At 45.6% G+C, this 23,539-nt stretch overlaps 1 protein-coding gene and 1 pseudogene across 1 annotated transcript in view; both read right to left on the minus strand.

Moving 5' to 3' along the window:
* Window positions 1-23,539, minus strand: part of Rab20 (RAB20, member RAS oncogene family) — a 37,978-nt gene that overhangs the window by 5,241 nt on the left and 9,198 nt on the right. The gene's annotated exons all lie outside the window — the stretch shown is intronic.
* On the minus strand, window positions 4,197-21,654 carry LOC114095542 (large ribosomal subunit protein eL27-like; annotated as a pseudogene).

Below are 23,539 nucleotides of genomic sequence, written 5' to 3' on the forward strand. Positions count from 1 at the left end.
CCCAGAACAGGAGTCTCCAGCTTCCCTTCTGAAAGCAAAAGTGAAAGGCAGCTACAGGGCTGGGGGGCTCACATGGCAGAGGACCTGCCGAACACCGTGAGGCCTGGGTCACATCCCAGCACCCCAGATAAATAGACAACTAGTGAAAGGGGACCGGGACATGCACTGCTGTGGTTCAGCTGACACGTAGTCGCAAACGCAGGAGGAAAAGAACCCAGAACCGCTTCTCCCAGTCTCAATCCCTTGGCCCACTGGCAGGACACTCGCAAAGCCATCACGGGCAATGAGAAGAAGGTGACACACAGATGCACACACCCAGAGAGGGGACAAAATACAAACGCCAGAGCCAGGGCCGCGGCAAAGAGCAAGAGGGCTTGCTGTCCTGCGGGGATATTTTTAAACAAAACCTGTCCCCGACGTTCTCAGTTTCCACCCACAAATGCTGCCAGGAAGGTCCCCATGGTTCCATCTCAGGGTCTAATGAGCTGCGACGGATGTTCACAGCCCGGACCCCCGTCCACACGTCCACGGGTGAGGATACCCCATCCCACCGCAGCTGTGCTCCAACCGCCTGACAGGAACGGTCCAAGGGAGCAACACCCCCAGGAACGCTGGCCAAGAAGAGATGGTTAAGGCTCTTAGTGTCACAGGAAGAAAGGGGTGACACCTTCCCTCAGGCTCATGAAAACAGTTGGGCTTCCTGGGCCCTTGTGGGACACAGCCACTGCCCCCAGGGGGAAGAGAGTGAGAGGCCAGTGGGGTGAGGGCCTTTCTGGGGGACTGAGCACTCTAGATGAACGGCCAACCGGCCACCTCTGACACCCATGACAGGTCACGGCAACTCTGGGTCAGGCCACGGGGCCAGTGGTTTGGTCCGGTGGTGTCTGGATGTTGCTGTGATGGCATTTTGTAGAGGGGACTAACACACTGGGACTCCGAGGGAAGCTCGGACCTCCAGAACACGGTGGCCACACCCAACCCACTGCAGGCCCTGGGTGCAAGGTGAAGCTCCAGGAGAAGAACTCGGCCCAGACAGAACAAAGTCCTGCCCATGATCACACACCCCACTGGTCTGTCTGTCTGGTGGAGCCGGCCTGGCCAACACTCTTGGAGTGACCTGTTCATTTCTTAGGACAGGCCCCCTGCTCCACCATCGAGGCAGCCCTCTGAGGCCCCGCTCCCTCCACAGAGAGGCACAGAGACAGGCATGGTATCAAGGACAGCCTCGGGCCCATGGGTCCATCCCTAGGACAAGGACATGGATAGTCCAGTGTACCACCCTGGTCATGTGTCCAAGGGGAGGAGGAACAGCAAGAGAAAGGGCTTTTTAGAAAACTGAAAGTATCGCTTTGACCCCAACTGGCTACTTCTCCATCGAGGGTGCCTTTCAGCCCCCGCCGTCCAGGCCGGTTCTTTCCAAACGCAGGCCCCATGACGGAAATCCCCTGCTGCAAGCTCCCTGGCCAGCTGTGGGCTTCAGGGCAAGGTGAACTGCAGACCGGATGTTCCTTCCAGGCTCGAGGCCACCGGGACAGGCTTCCAGTGCCAAGAAGGGTGTGGCTCTTGGGGAGCGCGGGGGTGTCTCTCATGGGAGGCGGAGAAGGCAGCGAGGAGTTTAAATTTCGAGTTCTTCCTGGTTTTGAAGTGACCTCCTCTTATTCTTTTCTATTCTTAATTATTTTTTTCCCATAAGAGGAAATTCTCATAGCCTTCAACCTTTCTGCACAGGCTGCCTAATGATCGCAAAAGATGTGCCCACCGAACCTGGGAATGGAATCCAATGTGGAAAAGCTGTCCTTATCGAGGCAATTAAAGTTAGAATCCAGAGGAGCACTTTCTGAACCTCCCTGTGGGCGCTAAATCCAATGACACGTGTCCTGAGAAAAGACATACCCTGGAGCAGAGACTGGAGTGGCCACAAGCCAAGGAGCCCCTGGAGGCTGTGGGAATGGCCTGGGACACCCCTCCTGCCCTAGAGCCTTCAGCTGACACCTGGCTCGGACTTTGGCCTCTGCGCTGAGGAATTCCTCACAGCATCTGCAGGAATCTGACACCTTCTAGGCCTTCTGCAACATGAGCACTGGCCTCCAAAGTCAGCAGTCGCCACCCAGGTGGTGGACATCAGCACACCCAGGGCCTCTGAAACAGATGCGCAGCTGGCAGGCAGGCAGGTAATTTGAACCCCTGGGGACAGTGCTGGACAACAGCCCCTAACTCCCCAGGCATAAGGCACAGGATCAGGTGAGAACCACCTCCAGGCAGGTGATTCTCCTGCCACCCCAGCCCTGCCTCAGTGTGACTCACCTGTCGGCTCCCACAGCACATCCAGCCAGCACCATTCATCCGGCCATCAGCCATGGAAACCAGCCTCTCCCCACCGTCTGCACCCAGACCTGGCTCAGAGGCCCCCAGGCCCCTTGGCCTCCTCCTCACCCCGACAGTCCTTTCCAGGTGAATCTGTGCTCACCCTCAGCATCCAACCCTGAGTCCCACCCCAGACCAGGACGAGAGCCAAGGGGGTGACCCACCTCCTCGTGGCCGATCAGTCCCAGGACTGGGAACCAACTCTTCCTCAAACTTCTACGTGTTCGCCTTCCTCACCACCATGACCTGCCTGGAGGCCAAGGGCAGCACCTCTGGCCTGGTCTGTGCCCCACCACTGCCCCTCCAGCCCAGTCTTCCGTGCCCCAGAACCACCCTCTGCAGCCACCCCTCCATGTGGCCATGACCTCGCCAAAATGCTGGGCTCTCCCCAGGCCCCCTCCAGGACCCAGCCCGCTCCCAGGTCCCTGGCAGCACCCACTCTGGCTCGCTCTTCCTGCACGGGGCTGCTCAGTGGCCCGCTCGCCCATGGGAACTGGCAGGCTGAGGCTGCACAAAGCGCACCAGCGCTGTCCCTCCTGGTCCCTTCACTGTTACAGACATGTCTAATCTGCCAGGCGCGGTGGCACACGCCTGCCATCCCAGTGACTCGAAGGCTGAGGCAGGAGGATCTCAAGTTCCAGGTCAGCCTGGGAAACCTAGTGAGCCCCTGTCTCAAAAATAAAATAAAATAAAAAGGACTGGGCTGGGGGTGCAGCTCAGTGGTACAGCACCTTGGGTTCAATCCCCAGTACTTAAAAAAAAACTCCAGCTTTTTGACATGTGACGATGTGACAATGTGCATGAAATGGTTCCTCTTGTTCCTCTTGTTCATCACTGGCTGACCAGCACATCCAAAATACATAAAATAGGCCCCACCTCTAATTTAATGTTCTCTGACAGCCACATTTTAAAATCTAATAGGTGACATTGATTCCAGTACTTTACTATCTGGTCCACATACTTCGGAGACAGGGCTGGGAATGGGGTGTGGTGGCAGAGCACTTGCCTAGCATGAGCAAGGCTCTTGGTTCCATCCCAGCACTACAGAATTAATAAATAAAACTACCAAGTTGGCCTTTTTGGTACTAACATTTCTAAGTTAGGTGTACATCTCATGTGAGGACCACGTCCCCACGGGATATGGTCACGTCCCCAGTGTTCCAGTCACACGTGGTCAGTGGCTGCACGTAGGCAGTGTCCATGTGAGCAAGTTCTCTGAGGCAAGAGCCACAGGCAGCATGTCCACCCTGGGCATCAAGCACAGTCCTCAAGACATGTGGACGCTCAAGAACCGTTTGTGACGGGCGTGATGGAGCCATGAAGCTATGGCAGCAGATGACCTATACCTGGTGGGCCACAGCTCCATGTGCCTCGGCTCACTGATCCTCACCACTCCTAGGAAGCCCCCATCTGCTCCCTGTCTCACCTACAGGCCGAGGCCCAGCTCTGGGCTCTACTTCCCACCTTCTGCCTGCCCTAGCACCTCACAGCCCAGGTCCTGCCACAAACCACCTGAGGCAGCTGGCTCTTTTGTGGATGGCCAGATAGAGTCCGGCCTTAGTGAGGGCCTCCCAGCATCACTGCGCCTCGCCCTTAACCCCAGGCAGGGACCAGCACCCAGGACACAGTGGCTGCTCAGTCGTCCCACACAGACTGGCTTCCACTTCTCCCCTTGAAGGTGGGCCAGCGTGCCGGGAAGCACCACCTTGTGTTCAAAAATGAGATGTTTATTATGTGCCCACTGTTACGGGGTGGACTGTACCCCCAGAAAAGATCCATTCAAGTCCTAATCCCCACACCTGTGAATGTGGCCTTAGTTGGAAATGGGGTCCTTAACGGAATGTGATGGTGTCCCTATGAGAAGTGCAGATAACAGGGACGGACATACAGGAGAGGATGGGGTGAGTGCAGGAGAAGCCGCCTAAAACAGAGGCAGATCAAAGTGACCACCCACCCGCCAGGACTGTGAGCACCCACGGCAGAGGGGAGAAAGGAGCGGAACGGAGCCTCCGGAGGAGTGGGGTCTGCCAGCACCTGGGCCTCAGACGTCCAGACTCCAGACTGCAAGAGGCTGGGCCTTGGTGAGCCGCCCCTGCTGCTCATCTTTGTCACCCAGGCAATGCCAGCCCCATGGCACGGCTCAAGCCGCAGACCCTCGGCCCCCACCTCCCCAGTGGGGACCAGAAACTGAACAGAAATCAAGACTTCCCTTCCCCCAACCAGTGATATGCAGGGCTCCGTCGGGCCAGGGAGTTCTGCTTCCCTCAGAAAGCAGGAGGCACAGCCAGACGGTCATGAACTTCAGCAAACCACAGCAAAGCAGAAGTAGATAAGGACGGCTCAGATGACCCTGAACTTGCGTAACCAAACTCACGTGCCCTCTCCCAAGCCAAAGCTGGCCGAGCCGCCCGCTTCCTGAGTACAAGTGGAGACCAGGAAGTCTCCCCAGGGCAGGGATGGCCAACACTGCCTCAATTCACAGTTGGTAACTCAACCCCAGTCAGGAGTGACCTTCGCTCTCTAATCTGATTTACACAGTGAGGAACAATCACCCAAGCCCAGCTCTGTCCTCCTTGAGAAATCCAGAAGGAAGAGGTGGTAACCAGAGGAAAGGGCATTCGAGAAAGACCAGCACTAACCCAGCAGACGGGAGGGGAGCAGCTGCACTGAGGGGGGAGCTGCCACAGACTTGAGGAGTCGGCAGCCCACGGTGGACAAAGAGCTCAGGTGGCCCATGGACACTCAGACGTAAAGAGCCACACCCTCAGCAAGCACAAGGGACGTGCCAGGTTCCTATTCTGGATGTATGGTATTCCAGTTCTTACAGTGAGTGCAGGGAGTATTAGTCACAGTGAACACCTCTCTACACCCAGCTGGCTCCACGTTCCTGTGGGGCATCAGGAGCGACCCCCCCTGGAGAGAAGCTGACACAGGCATACACCGCCATGGTCACACGGTGCACAGTGATAGGAACCACAGTCACATGGATAGCAAAGGGGAAAGGCGGTCAGCCCTCAGAGACCAGGGTCCCTGCTCTTGGCCACCACTCACACTGTCACCTCAGGTCCCACTCTGTGATGAGCCAGGGAAAAGGGGGCTAGAAGAAGAAAGCCAGGACTTCAATCTAAAGAAACAGCACTGGGCTGAGCAGAGCTGGGGCCGAGCCGCACCAAGGAGCCTGCAGCTTCTCCTGCAGCAGCTCCCAGTCCAGCTTCCTCCAGGGGGACAGCAGCAGCGTGCCGACCTGCCCACTGTTCTCAGAGACTATCCCTGTGGGTGCACGTACAGCCTCATCAACCCCAGGCAGGAACGACCCAGCCCACGGGTGAAGATCCCCAGGCCCTTTCCACCGTCCCTGGCTAGCAAGCAGCCCCATGACAGCTATGTCACCACGTAAGAAAAACTTGATGAACCCCGCACCCAGAAAGGACCAAAAGCCAGGGTTTGGGCAGCTGAGCAGCAAGAAGCGTAAAAGGAGAAACTCACCCCCAAGACGGTGACGATTCTCGGCCAGGAGAAAGAACTAAACCTTCAAGACAAATCAAGCAAGGAAGTGATGAGTGGAACATTTTTAAATAGGCTAATAATTCAGACCCAGGAATCTCCTAATCATCCACACTTACTGTTCCTTCAATTTTGTTCTCAACAGTCTGTGGCCACTAAAGGGCAGGAGCCGGGGCCGTTCTTGTTGACAAAGCGGAGAGCTGCTCTCTCCTGGAGGAAGCCCAAGGGTTCCCTCTGCTAACGAAAGGAGAATCAGCACCAAAGGGCTGGGCTACCTGATCAGTCAGCAAAATGTAACCACGGTCATCCAAGTCCAGTCTGTACAAGGAGAGTTTTCCTTTTTGAAATAAAAGAATCTAAACTCCAAAATATTGCCAACTAACGAAAAAGGCCCTCTACAGAAGAGAGGCAGAGTGTTCCAGAGAAACAAACTCATTTTTACACCGAAATACTCCTGCCAGTGTATTTTCACTCAAATCAGCATGTGTCACTGCTGTCACTTCTACCTGACATTCTGAAGTGTCACATCCAGCTGACACATGCTATCACTCAAATGATCAATTGCACATTAACCCCAGACCTGTGATTCAATGATGGGGCTTCTGAGAAAAATGGTTACATAATAAAAATGAGCTTAATTTTCAAATTACTGCAGAGTTTTTAGGCATAAATTTACTAAAAATAATCCCACAACAAGACAAACAACTCAGAGAGAAGTCCTTTAACAGCCTAATATTAAGAAAAGAGAAGCAAATCCAAAACTACACTTACATAACATACTTAGCTTTAAAAACAAAAACTCTCACATACCAGCATATTAATGAGCCAGTCAGCTTTACCTCCAGCAGACACTGTCTGTTCTGTGGTAATTAATTTTAGAATGAGCTTATCAAGTAAATACTTAGTCACTGGCTAAAGTCTCTTTTTATTGAAGCAAGAAACTAAATCATTTCTGTTTTAAAGCAAGTCTTAACTTGTTCCAAAGCCACGACTGAACTGCAAATACCCCATTAAAAATGCTTTAAATTTAAAAAGGGTTTTCTTGAAACACCGTCATCAGAACAGCCTCTTATCTGGAACATTTCATCGAGTGTCCCAGTTGTTGCAACGCCTCTGCCATACAGAATCTCAGGGCCTTCTTCCCTCTCCACCGTATAAAGTGCTCTGAGAAATACGTGACAGGGAACAAACGTTTCCTGTTAATTCTGCCCCCAGGGAAGCACTTCCAACCTTTTCTTAACAATTCCAAGGAAACGGGATTTTGCAGGTATTTAGGATGCTCATCTTGCTCACCAGACTAATAAAGCACCCCTTACAACATCTAATAAAGCACCCCTTACCCTTACAAGTACATATCCACTGACAAACATCGTAAGATCCGAAATGCCTGCCGAGGATCCTGGGACCACCTGGACACTCCTCAATCCCTCATGATTGAGTCTTCTATAAGAACTTGGTTTATCATATTTAATATAACAACATTGTGTATGCTGGATTGTAAAAGTAAAATTTTAAAACAATTTCCTAAAATTGTCCAATTCATTGGGATAGAGAGTAGAACAGCAGGTACAAAGGGCACGGGGGAGGGATTAATGTTTAATGGGGACGGATTTGAGTTTGGAAGATGAAAAGGTTCTTTACACGTTCATCACTGAACACATTAAGGCCACTGAACTGTACACTTAAGAATGGCCACAATGGAGGATGACGTACGCGCACAGTCACGTGGGCTGAGCTGTGCGTGACAGTGCTGCGGACCTCACCTGTCATGTATATGGCATGATGTATTTTTATCTTACAGAACAAATCAATTGTATATATTTTTCTCTTGATAAATAGCTGTATGAAATTTGTTTCTCGAATATTTTTCTTCTATTATACAAAATTCTGACATCCTACCAGTATTTGTCCTACCGGGTTTTTGTTGTTTTCTGTTATGTATAATAGTATCTGATGTTGGCAAAAATTGAATTTTTTTAAGTATACAGAGTGTTGGGGGTTTTGGAATTTGTGGACTCAGATTTAGAAGATCACCATTTACAAATAAAATATTTTACATCTAAAAAAATGGCTACAACAGTAAACTTTGTTATTTTTATATATGTGTGTGTGTGTGTGTGTGTATGTGTATGTATATATATATACATAAAATGAATGAAATCACAATTCAAAAACTCCTTAACATATGCAACTAGCACCCATGAAGAACACCAAGAAACTTGAATGGTGTGACCCCTGTACCCGTCTGCTCTAAACAACTGGCTTATTTGCACAGGGCTGTGGTAGCCTGGCACAGCCCTCTGTCCACCTGCAGTGTGCACTGCCCAGAGATCTGGTTAAAATGCCAATTCTGATTGAGTTCCTGCTGCTGCCACCCACAGACCTCACTTAGAGCAGTAACTTCAAAGATGCAAGCAGTCTGGGGCACTGCACAGTGACTCACGAGGAAGGGCAGTATTAACAGGTCTAACTGATGAAACTAACAGGTGACCCTCTGGCAGGTCCCCAATCTGCTGCCTGTCTCTGGCCCTCTCCACAGGTAACATGTACAGAGCAGCCCCAGGTGTCCTAGCCACAGAAAGCCAGCGGGTGGCATTTGCCAGGGGTTAGAGGCTGCACCCTCAACTGCGGGGCCCTGAAGCTTGGTGGTCAGTAAGCAGAGTTAATCGGATTTTAAATTGGCTAAGTTTGGAATGTGCTTTTGCAATTGCTACAGAAACGTGCCTGGTTAAGTAAACAGCAGGTCAACAAGCTTTAATAAATGAGAACAAAGTATCCTCAAATGATCCAGAAACCGATCAGCTCAGACACAACACTAATGCAGATCCTGACAGGGCTACTTAGCCAAACACAGGGATATGTGAGGGTCACCATCCTCACTTTTGAGAACCCAAGATCTCCGCCTGGAGTTCCAGGTCCACAAACCTGGTGGCATTCAAGCTTCCTCAAGGACACACAGCCAGGTTAGAAAGTGCCACACCATTAGAATCTCAGTGCTGGTGTCATTCCCTGGGCAGAGCCCAGGTCTGCCTCAGTTTCTCACCTGCCAGCCAGTGTCCCCTCAGAAGGGCCCAGAGCTCACTGACAGGCCACTCAAGTGCCAGGCAGGTGTGCACACACCTGTTGTGTTGCATTTCACCCTCCCCACTATTAGTGTGTACATTCACAGACCTAGAAGCAGAGATCCAAGGGGCTGGCCCATCTGCTCAAGAACGGGGCAGAGCTCCTGGGGAGCTATGACGACAGCGGTGTGATTATGGATTGGGTAGGGAGTGGCCAAACAGTAGAGTGTTAGGGATTTTTGTCAGAATACTAATCTCCCCCATTTTCTTAAGGTAAATTTGAAAGATAAAAATTGCATATATTTGAGATATACAACATATTTTGCTCTACATGCCCACACTGTGAAATGATTACTACTACCAAGCTAATTTTAAAAAATCTCCGTTACGGTGTGTTTATGAACATTTAAGATCTATCTGCTAAGTGAATTTCAAATACACAATACCAGATTGTTGGCTATAGTCACCCCGTTGTACACTGATCTCCAGAATGTTTTACCCTGCGTAACTGAAACCTGGCACACCCTGGTCTGAGTCTCCAGTTCCCTGCCCTGTGCCCTGGAAGCTGCCATCCTCTGCATCTGTAGAACCACTTCCCTTGGGGCCACGGAAGGCCGCAGTGACTGCCTCCCAGCAGCTGGACCACGGTGTCCCCAGGCTCCCTGCACTGGCAGGCAGTGGAACCTAGCAGAGTGCCAAGGACAAACGCTAGGGAAAGGACAGGCTACTCGACATGTTCCTGTGGGTCTGGGTATCAGCCCCTTGACGGACACGTGGATTGCAGATCTCTCTCCCGTTCCCTGAACTGCCTCCTTTCTCTGTGGAGTGTTTCCTTTGTCACACAGGCTTTTGGTTTGATGTAATCTCATTGGTCTACTTTTTCTTTTAGAATCACATCAAAAAAAAAAAAAAAAAATCAAGAAGCTTTGCCCTTAAGTTTTAGTAGTTTAGGCCCAGGGCTTATGTTTCTGATTCACTTTGAGTCGATGTGTATGGTCTGCAAAGGGCCATCTTGCCTCTGCACGTGGGCTTCCAGCTTTCCCAACACCACTGGATGAAGAGCTGTCCTTTCCCTACTTTGTGCTCTTGACACCTTGATCAAATCCCCACTGGCCATGAATGCATGGATTTGTTTCTGGATTCCATCAGTGTGCCTGACTTCACGCAGGTACCATGCTGTTCTGGTTCTTAGAGCTCCGTGTTATTCTAAAATCGAGCAGTATGAAGCCTCTCGCTTTACTCTTCTTGGTCTAGATTGCTTTGTCCATTCTGTGTAGGGGGTTTGTGTTTGGGATAGGGATCGCTGATAAACTTCATGACTGTGGCATGCTTGGTGGCTAGGAAGTTTCTGTGCAAAGACGCAGAATGCCTGGCGGATGGGAAACTTAGGGTGTCCTTCACGAGGAAGCTCTGTGTCACAGTCTTATCAGCTTCAACCTTCATCTCAGGCACACAGCTCCTGGGAACATAGGGACTCTCTTGTTAGAAAACCACAGTGTATGGGCTGGGGATGTGGCTCAAGCAGTAGCGCGCTCGCCTGGCATGCGTGCGGCCCGGGTTCGATCCTCAGCACCACATACAAAGATGTTGTGTCAGCCGAAAACTAAAAAATAAACATTAAAAAAATTCTCTCACTCTCTCTTTAAAAAAAAAAAAAGAAAGAAAAAGAAAACCACAGTGTTACACTGAACCTAAATCTGCCCACATAACAATAACTTTATACAAGCCACTTTCTTGAGAGCTACACAACGCTCCTAACATTGCATATTGCAACTTAGTATGTAACAGGAACAAGCTGCATAATGTTGCTAAGTCTGTAACCTGCTAGTAACACAATGAACAATGTGTACTAATGATGCCAATGACCTAGAGTAACCTATGGATATAATAAAGGTTGGCAGCTTGACCTCGCTGCCATTCTGCCATCTTTCTCTCCTGCCTCTGCATCTTGTTTCTGTGTCCCCCTTTTTATTTTTTCCTTACAACTGGCACCCAACGTGGGGCACAAGAAGAGTTCTCTCCCTACACGGCCTCCCAGTCCACAGAGAGTTTGGGACAACAAAATCCACCCTAATGGAGACTCTTCCAGACGTTGACGGGTAACGTGGGAAGGGAGTAGCATATGCGCCTGGAACAGGCTTTGACACGCATCTTTCATCGGTCAGTCGGTATCAATCTCTAATCAGTAGGCTATGGGTAATCTCTGACACTCAATGACGTCATCAGGACGGGCTTTCTCTCCTACTTAGCAAGGCTGGACATATTGTAAATAATGCTCATCTTGCTGCCTTGCTGACAGATAAGCTCTTGCTGTCCTTTTCATCCCAAAAGTGGACCACTAAATTGAAAGACTGGGAGAAGATGGGTGAAAGGCTTCATGAGGAGCCACGAGCACCCGGACCTGTGCTACTAGCTTGGTTTCTCTGTCGTGATGCTATTGGTAAGGCCTCTTTCTCAACCTGCGGCTCTCTTCTTCCTGGGCCCAGATGTACAGTCCCCTTGACTCATTCTCAGCGGCTCCACCACGCAGAGCAGCTGCAGCAGCAACACGCTGTCCGTCCTGTTCCGGAGCCCGTGCACTCTTCTACTAATTCATTGCCATCGCCTCTGTGGCCAGCTGTGGCAGCCATCCTGCCCCCAGCCAGATCCAACTTAATTGAGTGTTTGGGACAAGCTGCGGAGAAAGGGGAGCCTCATCCGTTAGCTGTAAACTCTGTTACCTAACCAAAGTTTGAGCAGTTACCTTTTACTGTTTTTAGAGAGTTGCAGCTTTTGGAAAGCAGTATAAAAAGTAATTCTACTCTAAATATGATTGAAGGGTTGGGAATGGGATATGTCCTAGTTCCTAATGATTGAAAAACATTAGTTAAAATGGTTACTTCTCCTGCCCCAAATACTGTTTTCTTTCAAAAATATTCAGACTTGGCTTGTGCCCAGGCTGAAGAAAATGTGCAAAGAAATGTCAATGTTGACTGTGATCATCCATTTGGAGTAGGGCAATGGGATACTATGCAACAACAAGTCAACTGTCTTCCAAGAACAATTATGTCTAAAACTTGGCCTCGGATTCCTGACACTCGAGATTCCTCTAAACCATCTGCGCAATTAGACAAGCTTCAGGGGGAAGTTTCATAAATTTTGTTAATCACTTAACTAAGGCAATAGAGATGCAAGTTGATAACTTGGAGGTTACTAATATTTTAACCAAACAGCTGGCATACGAAAATGCTAATCAAGATTGCCAAGATGTAACAAAATCTATCATAAAATGGACACTACTTTGTCAGATATGATAAAAACACGTCAAAATGTAGGAACTAAAACTCATAAAGCGGGGCTGGGATTGTGGCTCAGAGGTAAAGCGCCCGCCTAGCATGCGTGATGCACTGGGTTCAATCCTCAGCACCACATTAAAAAATAAAATAAAGATATTGCGTCCACCAGTAACTAAAAATAAATATAAAAAGCAAAACTCATAAAGCTGCCTTGCTTGCCGCTGACTTAAAACCCCTGATAAATTATAATTGTAAAAAACCTGGTCATCTTATAAAGGGTTGTAAGGTTAAAAAGGAGTCTCAACAACGCCCTGATGAAAAGTGTCCTAGGGGCTGGGGGTGTGGCTCAAGCAGTAGCGCACTCGCCTGGCATGCGTGCGGCTCGGGTTCGATCCTCAGCACCACATACAAACAAAGATGTTGTGTCCGCTGAAAACTGAAAAATAAATATTGAAATTCTCTCTCTTAAAAAAAAAAAAAAAAAGAAAAGTGTCCTAAATGTCAGAAAAGATTCCATTCGGCAATTCCCTATGTTTCAGCTCAACAATCTTTAAATGAACAGGGAAATACAAGGTTTAACTCTAATGTTATTGGATCACGTTGATCAGTTACTGTAAACAGACATAAATTAACTCTTTGTTTAAATGAGCAGTCAATTACAGGGTTATTGGACACAAATACTAATGTCATGGTAATAAATGCTTTTATGGTATAGCTTCATACATGGCCTCAAGAGGCCACCCCAGTCTGGGACAAAGGAAACAAAATAAACAAGCGTCCAAAACCTCCCTGTGGCTACCATGCTCTGCCCTACTGAGAGCCACAGCCAAGTCAGAATGGCCCCTGGCATTTTGCCAATAGTATTGATTGACAGGCAAGGCATTACTATCCACCTCGGCTGCTACTTTGCAGTTCTCATGCTACTTTGGAGTTCTCGTGGGGATTCCCGGAGAGTTCCCATTGGTTGGGGAAGTGCAGGAGGAGGGATTTCTGGAGGAGATATTTCCGGTGGCTGGTTCCTGGACAAGCCGCGTGGCGTTCGGGAGGATTCCCCGGGAGCATGTGTGAAGTGTTTTCTTGCAGTTCAAAAATAAAGTTTGTTCCTGCTTCAGTGGCTTGTGGTTTGTGTCCAGCCAGACTGCGGCATTTGGCGACCCGTGCCGGGAACGCCTGAAGCTCGGAGGTAAGTGAAATTGCTCGCCCCTAAGGGAAGGCAAGAGAATGGGTGACCATTTCCAAAAACAATGTGTTCTTGTTTTGATTTGTCCCATTTTTGTTTCAAGCTGCCTATCCCTAGAACTTTCTCAGGCAAACTGGGAAAAATGGTTGGCTCAAGGTTTGAAGTTGTTCACCCCTGAGGAAGAGATAGAAATAGACCACAAATGCACATGTCAATAAAATAGGAAAATTGATACAACGATTTGTTGTTCCGTTTTTGTTTCATTCTGTTTCAGTTTTGTTTTGTGTTATCTTATTGGGTTGCGTTATCTTTATAGTAGATTAGAAATTAGTAAAAAACAAACTGAAAGAGTGTTAAGTAAATTGTTAGAGGTTCAGACCATGGAGAAAGACATTTTAGATCAAGCAAAAGAAAAGGTCTCTCGAGCTAGTCAGAGGAAGAAAATTTAAAGGAAGAAAGCTTAGAGGAGAAACAGCTATTAAGGAAAAAGCTACAACAGGAGGCTGCTACTAACACTGTTCTATCACCAGAGGGCGTAATTCAACCAACAGCTCCACCTATGGAGATAGCTGAGTGGCCCTCAACCCCCGTAGTTGATAGATGGGATCCTGAGACAGGACCTCAAAGATTAGCATGCCCTGTACTTGAGCAGGCAGGAGGGCAGCGAATTCACCGTGCTTTAGATTTCAAAACAGTGAAGCAGTTAAAGGAGGCTATAACAACCTATGGTCCTCAAGCACCCTTCACTGTAAGCATGGTCAAATCCATTACCAACTTGGACATGACGCCAGCAGATTGGGCTAGCATGTGTAAATCTGTGCTAAATGGAGGACAATATTAGTTATGGAAAGTTGCCAATGAGGAATTTTGCATGGAGACAGCTAGGCGAAATGCAGCAGCTGGTTACCCTCAAAGAAATCTAGATATGTTGTTAGGAAAAGGACCTTATGAGGGTCAACGGCAATAAATTGAATATGATCCTGCTATATATGCACAAATTGCTGCAGATGAAGTTAGGGCATGGAAGACTTTACAAGGACATGGAGATTTACAAGGTCAATTATCTAAGGTAATACAGGGAGCTAATGAACCTTATGCTGAATTTGTAGATAGGCTTATTCAAACAACTACCAGAGTTTTGGGGGATACAGAACAAGCAATGCCATCAATTAAACAACTGGCTTATGACCAAGCAAATCGTTGGTGCAGAGAGGTCATTAGACCATGGAAACATGGAGATTTAAACACATATATTAAATTATGTAGAGACATTAATGAACAAGGGCAAGTCTTGGCAGCTGCAGTACAACAGGCTTTAGATGCCAGGCCAAAAACATGCTACAATTGTGAACAAACAGGACATTTTAAAAGGAATTGCCCCATAGGAGGAGGGTTTAACAAAGCTAGGTATCAAAGGAGTAGAATACCAGGTATTTGCCCACAATGCCGTAGAGGGAGACATTAGGCTAATGAATGCCGTTCTCAAACCACCATAGAGGGTACTCCGTTATCAAAAAACGTACAAGGACCAGGTGTTTACCCACGATATCGTGGAGAAAGGCATCGGGCTCCATTGCCAAAAAACGGACAAGGGGCCCAATGCTCCGGGGCCCACGACCACAAATATACGGGGCACTGGAGGAACCCAGAAACACAATGGAGGAACACAGCAACACCATCAGGGTAGTGCCCAGGACACATTATCCATCAGATCTCTCATCAGACGAACCAGAGGGAGCGCAGGGTTGGACATCTGCGCCTCTGCCAGAGCAGTACTAACTCCAGAGATGGGAGTTCAAATCATTCCCACAGGAGTAAAAGGACCTCTTCCCCAAGGAACAGTAGGCTTATTGTTAGGACACAGTTCTTCTACTCTAAAAGGACTTATGATAAGTCCTGGGGTAATTGATCCCGATTATGAAGGTGAAATAAAAATTATAGCTAGTTCTCCAAAGGGTATATCAGTAATTTCACCAGGAGATAGAATAGCACAGTTATTAATAATACCCAGCCTACATGATAAATTTTCCAGCAGTAGTATAGAAAGAGGTTTCAGGGGATTAGGCTCCACAGGTGTAGATTGGGCTATGCTGTCTTTAAATTTAGATTCTCGACCAATGCTAAAACTAAATATTCAAGGACATGAATTTAATGGGCTACTGGATACAGATGCAGACCTTAGCATCATATCTCGTCAAGAATGGCCAAAACATTGGCTGTTACAACAAGCCACTCAAACGCTTCGAGGCCTAGGAGTGGCAACTAATCCCCATAGAAGTGCAATGGTATTAGATTGGAAGGATCCTGAAGGATGTGAAGGAACTATACAGCCATATGTATTGGATCATCTTCCTATAAATTTATGGGGACGAGATGTCCTAGATCAATTAGGTTTGACATTAATAAATAACATCAATCCAAATGCGCCCACTATTAGGGCTAGACAAGGTTTCAGGAAAGAAAAAAGATTAGGAGAACAAGAACAAGGTATAGCAGCACCAATTCAAATAGATCAAGGAATAAATAGACATGGACTGGGTTTTCAGAAGGGGTCACTGAGGCAATAAAAATTACTTGGAAATCAGAAAGACCAGTGTGGGTTCCTCAGTGGCCCCTGACTAAAGAAAAGATACAAGCAGCCCATGACCTGGTCAAACAAGAATTAGCAGAGGGACATATACAACCTTCCGTATCTCCCTATAAGACTCCCATTTTTGTCATTAAAAAGAAATCTGGTAAATGGAGATTATTGCAAGATTTAAGAGCCATTAATAATGAGATGGTTATTATGGGACATGCTCAATCAGGGATTCCTCAATTGTCTGCTTTGCCAAAACCTGGTATGTTTTAGTTATAGATATTAAAGAAAACAAATCTTAAAAGATATAAATATGGTTATGTTAAAAAATAAACCTAATAACCATCAAGGACAAATCAATGTTCAATATCTAATTGGCCATTGTTATTGATAGTTTTTGTTAAAACACCTTATACTTTTACAACAATAGTTACTATTATAACCAAAAATTATATATATTAAAATAATTATATTGTCCTCAATTTTCAGGCTGTAATATTTTGCCTTTTGTTGTTATGTATACAGAATTAATTACTGATGGTCTTACTACAATTTCATCCTTAACAGACATGGACATTCAACATTCATGTTTTATACCTTACTTGTAATAAACTTTATATCTTACTGTATTAACAGATTTTTTAGCCCAGTTGATTTTCACATGCCTGATGATGGACAATTCTCTTTGTTGCATCAGGTTCCTTAATTATACCCCTTCTTCCTTAATTTTTACTGTTCCTCTTGTAGATGGGTTAATGGTGTATACAAATAGAGGTGAACAAAAAATATTAATATCTGTTTTTATTAATGGTAAATAAAATAACTATTATATCCTGCCTCAAATCTCTCCACAGCAAGCTGGATTAGCCACCTTTATCCTGATGCTGAAATTATTTTCTTACTTCAAACATTATTACAGATTCTCAATATACAACTAAACTTGTTCCTCGTGTTTTTATCACTGAGTTATGCCCTATCTCTTTTTTTAACCCTTTAAACTCTTTTGGAGCATCATACGTCTCCTATCTTCCTCGCTCGCACACATAGACACACCAAAATTCCTGGACCTTTGATGGAGGATGACGCTCATGCAGATGATGCTGTGAAATCCCTTTGTCCTTTGTTCTGAGGTGCTGTAGAATCCTATGGATTTTTTTTTTTCATCAAAATGCCCGATCACTAATAAAAATGTTTCCCATCTCTTCTCAAGAGGTTCATGCTATAGTTAACAACTGTCTCATGTGGACCTCTCCCAGCTCCTCTATGGGAATCTGTAAACCACGAGACCTACGTTCTAATGCATTCTGACAATGGATGTTACCCATTTCCCTCCTTTTCACCCTTGTTCCTTTCTTCATGTTTTTATTGATACTCACTCTTGGTTCATTTGGGCGAGTGCCCACAGGTCTAAAAAGGTACCTGCTTATATTTCTCACTTATTGCTTTGTTTTTCCACCATGGACAAGCCTACTCACTTAAAAATGGATATGCCCCTACATATACATCTTGTGCTTTTGCACAATTTTGTAATCTATAAAATATAATTTTGAATCATAAAATTCCTCATAATCCTACCAGACAAACTTTGGTTAAATGAATGCATCATACTCTTAAAATTTGCCCCTTAAAAAAAAGGGAGGGGGGGATCTAGCCTCTCTCATATTAATAATGCTTTAAATATTGTTTTATTTACAGTTAATGCACTCAACATGCAATACAAAGTTAATGCTCACAACTGGTCATCTGCTTTGGATAGACATTTTATTCCCAAACAGCCATTACCAAAATTTTATGTAAAATATAGTGTTCCACCAGACCCAAGGTGACAAGACCCTATGCCTTTGGTCACAATGGGAAGAAGGATAGACTGCTGTGTTCACACCAAAACGTCCTGTTTGGATTCCAGCTCAATGCATGAGACCTATTAACTATGAATGGACATCAGGGTCTTTACAACGCAATCCTCAAGTTTAATTTGACCCTGGATGAGGAGGACTCCATCAAACAAAAAGAGGATCACTCTCCTGGAAAGAGAAGGAACACTACAAGAGGACCCTAAGATACTTGACCTCCAGTGACCTGGGGAGACATAAAATCATTTAAAGCCTCAGCTCAATAGCTGTTGGCTCAAAGGAGGTTAAAATACACTCTGAAAAAATTAGTTACTGCTTCGTTTGCTAAACTTACACAAAACTCTGTAAATGTTTTGATCCTTATGATAATGTTATTCTGCTATTGTACCCTAGCTGCAAGAAATTCAGTATAGTCAGACTCCTTAACTTCTAAAACTCATTACAATATCTGGGTTCACCTGGCTGAAATTGTTAACGTGTCTGAGATTTGTATCCACTAGGATGTTTTTTTTTTTCCCTTGGGGAACATAGAATTTTAATTAAATACCTGCTAATATGTCTCATGGTACCCATCATTGTCTTAGCAGACTGACTGTGTTCCTACCATCTCCACAGGATGTAACAGGCCACCATCCTGCACAGCATATCCATGAAATGTCTATTCTCATTGACGAAAAATGTGATGACTCAGTGAATCTTCTAAGACAAAATCTGAAGTTTTTACACTTTCCTTAGTGGGCATCCTTGGACCAACTGTCGAGGCTTACAAAACAACTATGAAATTGGCCTGTGCTATGGTAAAAAATATTTTTTTTAATCATAATGCTGTGACAATTAGTATGCTTAATAAAGAACAAAACAACATCATCAAGTCATTCTTGACAACTGCGCTGCAATTGATTATCTGTTATTATTACATCATAAAGGTGTCAGGAGCTTAATAATACGTGTTGCTTCAATTTAAACGACAATAGTAATTCTATCTCAAAGATATCATTAAAAGGATCCAACAAGATGATTGGCGGGGGAGGGGGGTTAGACTTGTTGGATTGGCTAACTTAGAGGTTACCCAATTTCATCTGGATCAAACAATTATTCATAGATGGATATTTATTAATACTGGGATTGTTATGTTGTGTTTGCTGTTGTCAGTGCCTACCCTATTTTTTTGCCCCCACCAGCATTAAAAAGAAAAACAAATATTATTCATTCGAAAGACCTTCAAAAACAAGAAAGGGGAGCTGTAGGGGTTCTTTGTCTTGTCTTGAGATCTCTGATGTATTTCATGATTGTGGCATGCTTGTGGCTCTTCCAGGTAGGAAGTTTCTGTGCAAAGGCACAGAATGCCTGGCTGCTAGGAAACTTCTGTGCAAAGACGCGAGATGCCTGGCTGCTGTAGGGTGTCCTTCACGAGGAAGCTCTGTGTTACAGTCTTATCAGCTTTGACCTTCATCTCAGGCACACAGCTCCTGGGAACATAGGGACTCTCTTGTTAGAAAACCACAGAGTTACACTGAACCTAAATCTGCCCACATAACAGTAACTTTATACAATCCACTTTCTTGAGAGCTACACAACGCTCCTAACATTGCATATTGCAACTTAGCATGTAACAGGAACAAGCTGCATAATGTTGCTAAGTCTGTAACCTGCTAGTAACACAATGAACAATGTGTACTAATGATGCCAATGACCTAGAGTAACCTATGGATATAATAAAGGTTGGCAGCTTGGCCTCGCTGCCATTCTGCCATCTTTCTCTCCTGCCTCTGCATCTTGTTTCTGTGTCTCCCTTTTTAATTTTCCTTACAATTCTGTGTCTTTTAGTTTCAACATGAATTTCAGGAGTTTGTGTTGGTCATTGAATCTGTAGGTCACTTCAGAAGTACAGGGATTTTAGCAACATTTAGTCTTCTAACCCACGGACACGGGACATCTTTCCACTTACTTATGTCTTTTTCAATTTCTTCCACCAATGTTTCATGTTTGGTTAAATTTATCCCTCGGAATTTGGTTCTGGTACTACTTATACATGGGATTTTGCCCTCCATTTCTTTTTCAGATAGCTTGTATTCATGTAGTAAAGTGCAAATGATTCTTGTTTGACGATTTTGTATACTGGAACTTTGCTATACTTGTTATTAGGTCTAAATGGTGCTTTATTGGAGCATTTAGAGTTGTTCTATGTATATAAACTCAAGTCATTTGTAAAAGAAGGCAATTTACTTCTTCCTTTCAAATCTGGATACCTTTGTTTTTTCTTCTCCAATTGCTCTGGCTAGGACTTCTAGGATCATGCTGAATAGAAACAGTGCAAGTGGGCACCCATCTTGTTGCTGATCTGAGGAGGAGCTGTCAGCTCTTCACCCCACATGTGTTGGGTGCTGTGTGTTGGCCTGTTGTACCCTGTGGTGTACTTGTTCCTCCTATATCTAGTTGGTGGAGAGGTTTTTTTGTTTGTTTTTGTTCTATTTGAGAGGGTGTCTCACTACTTTGTCCCGGTTGGCCTTGAACTTTGGGGCTGAAGCAATTCTCCAACCTCAGCCTTCCGGGTGGCTGAGACTTCAGGCACGTGCCACAATGATGTTAAATGTTCTTATCATGAAACAATGTTGAATTTTCTCAAACGCTTTTTCTGCACCTACTGAGATGACATCTGGTCTCAGTCCCCTCACCCTGTTGAAGTGATGCATCTCCTTACTGATGTACATATGCTGAGCCATCCCTGCACCTCAGAGGTCCGACCCACTTGATTGTGGCAAGTGATGTTCTTATTATGCTGGGCATTTTGCTGTATTTTATTGAGAATTTTTGCATCAATGTTCATCAGGAATATCAGTCTGTAATGTTGTGGTTTATTTGTCTGGTTTGGGCATCAGGATAATGTGGGCCTCCTAAAATGAGTTTGGAAGTTTCCCTCCTCTTCAATGCTTGGAAACATTTGAAAAATTAATGTTAATTCTTCTTTGTACATTTGTTAGAATTTACCAGCAAAGCCATCAGGGCCTGGGCTCTTCTCTATTGGGAAGTTTTTAATTATTGATTCAATCTCTTTCATCAGTCAGTCAGTTCAGATTTTCTGTCTTCATGATTTAGTCTTGGGACGGTGTGTTGCTAGGAATTATACATTTCTTTAGGTTAGCCAATCTGTTAGTGTTCAATTATAGGAGTTTACGATTCTCAGTACTTTGGTGTGTATCAGCTATAAAGTCTCCTCTTAACACTTACTTGAGTCTTCTTTTTTTTCTTGGTCCAACTAAAGGTCTGTCAATTTTGTCTGCTAACTTCATGCTTAACTTGTTCTGCTTTTTCTAGTTCCTTAAAGTGTAAAAGGTAGATTGTTTACTTGCAAGCTCTCACTTTTTTTTTCTTTTAAAATTTCGTTTTTAATGATAGGGAACAACAACAACAACAAAAATAATCTGAAACTGAAGCACTGGAAGAACCATTTGTTCTTGCCCATTTTGTACCCCTTGTCAAACTTCACCTGGGTCTCCCTACTGGCCTTACGTCTAAGAGCAGGCTCTCTAAAGACATCCTGTTGATGACAGTTTTGTCCAGGGGATACCCACAGAGCACCTGTGGGAAGGAGGTGACTGCAGTTATAAACCTTCACAAAAGACTTCACCTTTGACCTTTTGGCAATTTCCTTCTTGCCCAGGGCAGCTGTCACTTTGTGGGGATAGCGGTCGATTCCAGCCACCAGAGCATGGCTGCAGGGATAGTCTCATGTGCCATCATCAATGTTCTTCACAATGACAGCTTTGCGTCCAGAGAAGCGTCCGGCCAGGACCAACACCACCTTCCTGGGTTTCATGAACTTGATCTTTTCGACAGCAAGCAGCTTGGCCTACGTCAAGCTCTCGTTTTTGTTTTCTTCTTCTTTTTTTAAATTAATCTTACTTTTTTAAATACACGGCAGCAGAATGCATTACAATTCTTATTACACATATAGAGCACAATTTTTCATATCTTTGTATAAAGTATGTTCACGCCAATTCATGACTTTATACATGTACTTGTTTTTTTTAACATTACAATCCTTATTACACATATATACCACGATTCTTCATATCTCTGGTTATATATAAAGTAGGTTGACACCAAATTTGTGTCTTCATACGTGTACTCTGGATAACGATGTCTACACATTCCACCACCCTTACTAATCCCCTGCCCCTTCCCTTCCCCTCCCACCCCTCTGTCCTATCTAGAATTCATCTCTTCCTCCCATGTTCCCCCTCCCTAACCCACTATGAGTCAGCCTCCTTCTATCAGAGAAAACATTTGGCATTTGGTTTTTGGGGATTGGCTAACTTCACTTAAGCATTATCTTCTCTAACGCCATCCATTTACCTGCAAATGCCATGGTTTTATTCTTTTAATGCTGCAAGCTCTCATTTTTAATGTGTTATTTAATACCTATAAACTTTCTCCTTAGAACTTAGAAACCTATCAATGTCAGTTCGCTGGGTTTCCATTTTCACTTGTCTCCAGTTTGTTTTTGTTTTTCTTTTCTCCTTGTGCATTTGGAGAGGGGGGTACCTACTTGTCTTTATGAACTGGTGTTGGTGACGAAAGCCATTCTGGGTGGCCTGCCACAAGAGTCTGCAGGGTCAGCCTGGCATTCAGATGGACCTGGAGCCTGAAGCATGGGACAGGTAATATGGGTGATTTTTTGTTTGTTTGTTTGTTTAAGTTATAGATGGACACAATACCTTTACTTTATTTATTTATTTTTTATGTGGTGCTGAGGACTGAACCCAGTGCCTCACACGTGGTAGCCAGGAACTCTACCACTGCGCTACAGCCCCAGCCCCTTATGGATAACTGGAAAGTGTCTTTCCTATCATTCCCAAGGTATCTTTTCTGATTTCTGTGCTCACTCAAGTGCTGCAGCCTCTGCAGTATTCCTTAGCTCTTGAGAAGGTACTCCATAAAATAAATGTCATCCTTTTTTTCCCATGACGTAATGGGCCCTTTCACCTCTATGACAAAGCATACCACAGACGTGAGAAGTGCATGTCACTCTGTGAGGTTAAGAACCAAACTGGCATTTCCATGCACCAGCCTTGTAGTTGTGAGACAGGCAGCCCTGAGGTCCCAGCTGCCTCTAATGCACCACTTCTGGGTACAGCAGTAGTTTTTCAGTTCACTGGGCACTAAAAAGACGGTGCTGTAATTTGCAGTTGTGATACTGTGAACAGGAACACAAAGGTTGGGCAACTCTTCCCCACTGTTTCACTCGAGAATGCTGTCACTTCTGGGAAGGGCGCAGCGAGCCTGGTCATTAAGAACACGAACCCTGGGGCCTCTGGCCAGCTCACAGCCCAGCTAGCCACCCTGGCTTCCCGGGAACTCCAAGAAGACAACCTTCTGCTGCAACGTGGGGAACTTGCCAGGACTGAGTGACAGTACACAAAGGGTTGGAGCAGCCTCCAGCCCAGGGCAAGTACCCTGAAGCGCAGTGACGATGTGGCCAAAGTCTACGGTGGAACCTGAATCTCGAGGCTGCAGGGCAGGAGGTGGATCCCGACGGGTCACAGGAGCCCACAGGCTGCCTTGAGAGTGGAGCCACCCACAAAAGCAGCTCGACTCATTCTTCATATCGAAACATTGATTTCAAATACAGATAAATATTTCAAGTCTGATCTGAAGCCAACAACAAAGAGCTTTCTATGAGGTGTAGTAAGTTCACTACAAGAGCAACCATTTATGCCTTC

This window comes from Marmota flaviventris, chromosome 4 (genome assembly GCF_047511675.1).
Source record: "Marmota flaviventris isolate mMarFla1 chromosome 4, mMarFla1.hap1, whole genome shotgun sequence".
Classification (NCBI taxonomy): Eukaryota; Metazoa; Chordata; class Mammalia; order Rodentia; family Sciuridae; genus Marmota; species Marmota flaviventris.